This window comes from Marmota flaviventris, chromosome 3, assembly GCF_047511675.1.
Source record: "Marmota flaviventris isolate mMarFla1 chromosome 3, mMarFla1.hap1, whole genome shotgun sequence".
Taxonomy (NCBI): Eukaryota; Metazoa; Chordata; class Mammalia; order Rodentia; family Sciuridae; genus Marmota; species Marmota flaviventris.
In genome coordinates this window covers 29,189,267-29,194,210 of record NC_092500.1, presented here as the reverse complement: position 1 = coordinate 29,194,210, position 4,944 = coordinate 29,189,267, and the positions used below count along the sequence as shown (strand labels likewise).

Below are 4,944 nucleotides of genomic sequence, written 5' to 3'. Positions count from 1 at the left end.
GTTTCATATTGTGAGCTACAGTTCCCCGCCACACCCTTCTCCATGATGTTCTACCTTGGACACAAAGCAATGATGCTCTGAAACCCTGAGTGACAAATAAACGTTTCCTTCTCTAAGATTGTTCTCATTAGGTTGTTTGGTTACAGCAACAAACAATAACCAAAAAAAAAAAAAAGGTGATTAAAAGCACCACTAGCTTTTCTGCTGGCTCCCCCATCACCAAAGAACTGCTCTGGCTGCACCTCAATCATTCTGAACTGGGGCTCCTGTTAAGCTAGCGCTGCCCGCCATCTCCTTCCAGTCACCATCATGGTTATCTACCCAGACCTCATCAGCCATGATGAGATGTTCTCTGACATTTAGGAGATTCTGAGAGATCCTGGACAGGCTCTGCCTGGAGGTGGAGGGCAAGATGGTCAGTAGGACAGAGGTTAACATTGATGACTTGCTCATTGGTGGAAATGCCTCCAATGGAGGAACTGAAGGCAAAGGCACTGAAAACAGAGTAATCACTGGAGTTGATACTGTCATGAACCACCACTTTCAGGAAACCAGCTTCACAAAAGAAGCATGAGATGTATATCAAAGATTACATGAAATCAATCAAAGGCAAACTTGAAGAACAGAGACCAAAGAGGGTAAAAGCTTTTATGATAGGGATATCCTTGCTAATTTCAAAACCACCAGATCTTTATTAGAAAAAACATGAATCCAGATGGCGTGGTCACTCTCCTGGACTGTTGTGAGGATGGTGTGATCCTAAATATGATTTTCTTTATGGATGTTTGAAAAAGGGAAAAAAGTTAACAACTTTAGCAGTTACTTTGGATCTATTGTCTGTCATCATAACTGGCTGCTGCTTGTCATCCACATAACACCAGGACTTAGAACAAATGGAACTGATGTCATCTTGAGCAACTCTATTTTGATGATGATTTATTTGGAGTGGAAGCATGTTTTCTTGTTTAAGAAAACATGTCATATAGGTAGTCTAAAAATAAATTGCCTTTAAACTCAAAACAAACAAACAAACAAAAAACACTACACCAGTCCAGAAGGTTCAACAGCCCAAAACAAGAAAAAAAACAACAAAAGATACCCAACACATATCTTCAAATTATTAAAAATCAATAATAAAAAGAAAGTCTTGAGTCATCAAGGGAAAAAAAAGTCTTATTATTTGGAAAGGAGTACCAATACAAATGAGAAGTCAATTCTCACTTAAAAAATTAAGACACCAGAAGAGAAATGGAACACTAAGTTTAGAATTATTAAAGAAAAAATTAAATATATGAAACCTGATCAAATTTCTTCAAAATTCTTTCCTCTAATATCTACAAAGGAAATGAAATAAAATCTTCAAGCTGAGGGAAAATATGCCAGATTGAAATTCAAATATACAGGCAGAAATTGAGAGCACTGGCAATGACTTGAAAGTATCTATGGGAATAAATAGGAACAAATGTTTCTCTCTCTATTAATAAAATATTTAAATGTCAACTCATAGCTTGAATAAAAAAGAATAACTGTGCATTTGGGGGCTTATAATATGCAAAGTATGTGGCAACAATATAAATATAACAGGGGATGAGTAAGTTAATGTAATTATAGCCTTGTAGGACTTTTCTTTTTGAAGTGGAATAGAATGCTAAAAATGACTTCAATTAGCCATGCGTAGTAGCCCACACCTATCATTTCAGCTACTCAGGAAGCTGAGCCAGGAGGATTGTAAGATAGGGGCCAGTGTGTACAACTTAGTGAGACCCTGATTCAAAAATTTAAAAAGGGATGGAGGTAAAGGAGACAGGAAACAAAGAACAAAGAAATAGGAAATTGATAATATACATAAAGACTACTGTGATACAATAGACTACAAATAACTATACTAATAACTAAATTAGATGTAACTGGATAAAATAATCTAATGTTAAGAAAGCAGATGTTAGACTCATGAAAACCAAGATTTAGCTACATGATTATAACAAGTGCACTTTAAATGTAGAGACAACAAACTGGAAAAAAATGGAAAAGTCTTATACTTTACAAATCACAAATGAGGATATATTGTGACTATATTAATACCAGACAAGGTTGACTTCAAGAAATGAACATTAATAATGAAGTTAGAGGCTTTAATAAAATAATATGGATCATACTTTTGGAAATAGTAGTTCTATGTGAGGTATATATGTAATAACAGAGCTTTAAAACAGATCAAAAATGACTAAAACTACAGGGAAAAATTCAATGAATCTGCAATCACATTGGAAATTTAAATATCTCTTTCTCATCAATTCGTAATATAAGTAGGGAAAAATAGTAAGGATATAGAAGATTGAGCTTTATATAATTTCAATCATAGTTCAGAATATGAATTGTTCTCAAATTCAAAGGAAATAAACACCCAAGATACCATTTGCTGGATGTACAGAAATTTCCACTGCAGTTCAAAGAATCACAATATATAGAATGTGCTTTTATTCTACGACATAATTCAATTAGAAATCAATTTTAAAAGAGGTTAGAAAACTACCAAATATTTGGAAATAATTCATGGTTCATGGTTCATGAAGAGTTCAAAAGTAATTCAGAAATTTTTGAAATGAACAGTTAATGAAAATATCCTATTTCAACATTGCGGTGTACAGCAAAATCAGGGAAATATACTACTTTAAGTGATTGTGAAACAAAAGGAGTAAAAAATAAAGTCAATCATCTAAGCTTCTACCCTAAGAAGTTAGGAAAGGAGGAGCCAATTAACTTCAAACTAAGTAGAAGAAAGGAATTAATAGAGAATGGAATGAAAATCAGTACAGGAAAAAGAGAGGTGGGGGAGGGGAGGAGACATCAACAAAACTAAAACATTGCTCTCTAATAAAAGTATCTGTGAAATTGGTAAATCACCAACAACACTCATCAAGAAATCAGAAAACACAATTTACCAAACTCTAGAATAAAAGACCACAGAGTTTAAAATAAAACAGAAAAGCTTCCTGAAAACAGCCACCCATTTACACAGCAAAGTGATTGCTGATAAAGGCAGCAACAGCTGGATATCTGGATAAGGGAAAAATGAACCTTAATTCTTGCCTCAAATTATTCACCAAAATAATAATAATAATAATAATTTGATACATAAATTTAAACTAAAAATTCAAGTAGAAAGCTTGAGAGAACACCTTTGTGACCTTTGCATAGGCAGCAATTTCTTAGGCAAAGCACACAGATTAACTGTAAAAGAAATAAACTGAACTTGACAAAATGTAAGACTTCTGCTGTTCAAAAGGCACTTTCAAGAAAAAACAAAATGAAGATAGCGGTCAAGATGAGATGAGAGTCTGAAATGAGCAGGTTGTTCTATATTGATCAGAAAAATGAATTGCATCTGGAGTAAAGAATTACTAATACTCAATAAAAATTACCAACAGTAAAACTTATCCCAAATTCCTTCAATAGACAATTCATGAAAGAAAATATGCAAATTTCCTAAAAAGAGAAAATGTAAACTGTTTAATAAAAGGGGTAATCTTTTATATGTTATATGTTACATATACTATCTAAAACAATTTATATATGTATAAACTATGACAAAGCTCAAATAATTATATATGAATATGATAGGCTAAGTTAATTTATAAGTGTATTTGTTTTACTTATGACATAGGACAGTTTTGCATATAGTTGCATATGCAATACATATGTGATATAATAAATAATATGTTTATTTTAAATGTTATATTTAAAATGTATGTTATATTTTAAATGTATGTACAATTTTCATTTATATTTAGCCCCATATAACACTAATTTAGACTGATGAGATTTATTAGGATGATTAGTATATCTATTTAAATACTTTCAGTGTAAACACTCACTTCTACATTTTTCACAAATTGAAATATTTAATACCCAAACCTCAACAATAACTAAACCTTTCTCTCTCTCTTTTTTTTTTTTTTTGTGGAGCTGAGGATTGAACCCAGGGCCTTGTGCATGCAAGGCAAGCACTCTACCAACTGAGCTATATATCCCCAGCCCCACTAAATCTTAATCACATTATTCTATCCAGGATTTAAAGGCATTGCCTCCTGTTTGTCTTATTATCCAGCTAAATCACTACTCTTACTGTCATTTATTTTAGACCCAGATATTTAATTACATGTCACCTACATTAAGAAGGTCTCTTACCCTTTCTATCTCAACACCAAGACATCACCCATTTGGGTTGTTGACATGTGAAAAATGTAAGTATTTGGCACAAGTTCACCTTTACACGCACACATACACATACCTTATAACTTTCCTGTCCCCTTTTTTCTAATAAACTTTAATACTGTTGTGGTTTGAACATAGTCTGAGTATGTTCCCCAAAATTACATGTGCTGAAAGCTTGAGTCTCAGTGTAGTATGAGAGGTGGTGGAACCTTTCAAGAGGTGGGACCTAGGGAGAAGTTCTTAGGTCATCGGGATCTTCTCCCAGAAGGATTAATGTAGTTCTTATGGGCTGCCAGTTAGTACCAGGGAGAGAGAGAGAGAGAGAGACAAAGAGAGAGAGAGAGAGAGAGAGAGAGAGAGAGAGAGAGAGAGAGAGAGTTGTTACAAAAGGCAAAAGGGTGCACTTGACCCTGAAATCCCTCTCTTGGCTTCCTACCACCATGTGATTCCTCCTGCATGTGCCACCACCATGATGTCATCTGAAGTTAGCCCCTCAGCAGAGGCCGAATCAAGGAGCCTGTCCCATCCCTTCACAGGTATTCTTTTTTCTCACTTCTTGACTTTATTTTTTTTCTATCTTTATTGGTTTTCTTTTAAGTTCTTAAGAGTGCTGACCTTTAGAGATATTTGTGATCTTAAGAAAGCCTCTTGACCTCTCTGAATTCCAAATTCCTCAACTGTATCATAAAATAAGGATACGTGCTTTGGAAAACTATTGTAAGAATTAAT

At 33.9% G+C, this 4,944-nt stretch overlaps 1 pseudogene; it reads left to right on the top strand.

Annotated features, from left to right (window-relative positions):
- Window positions 1-309: 309 nt before the first annotated feature.
- LOC114104725 (translationally-controlled tumor protein-like) lies at window positions 310-789 on the top strand (annotated as a pseudogene).
- Window positions 790-4,944: the final 4,155 nt, after the last annotated feature.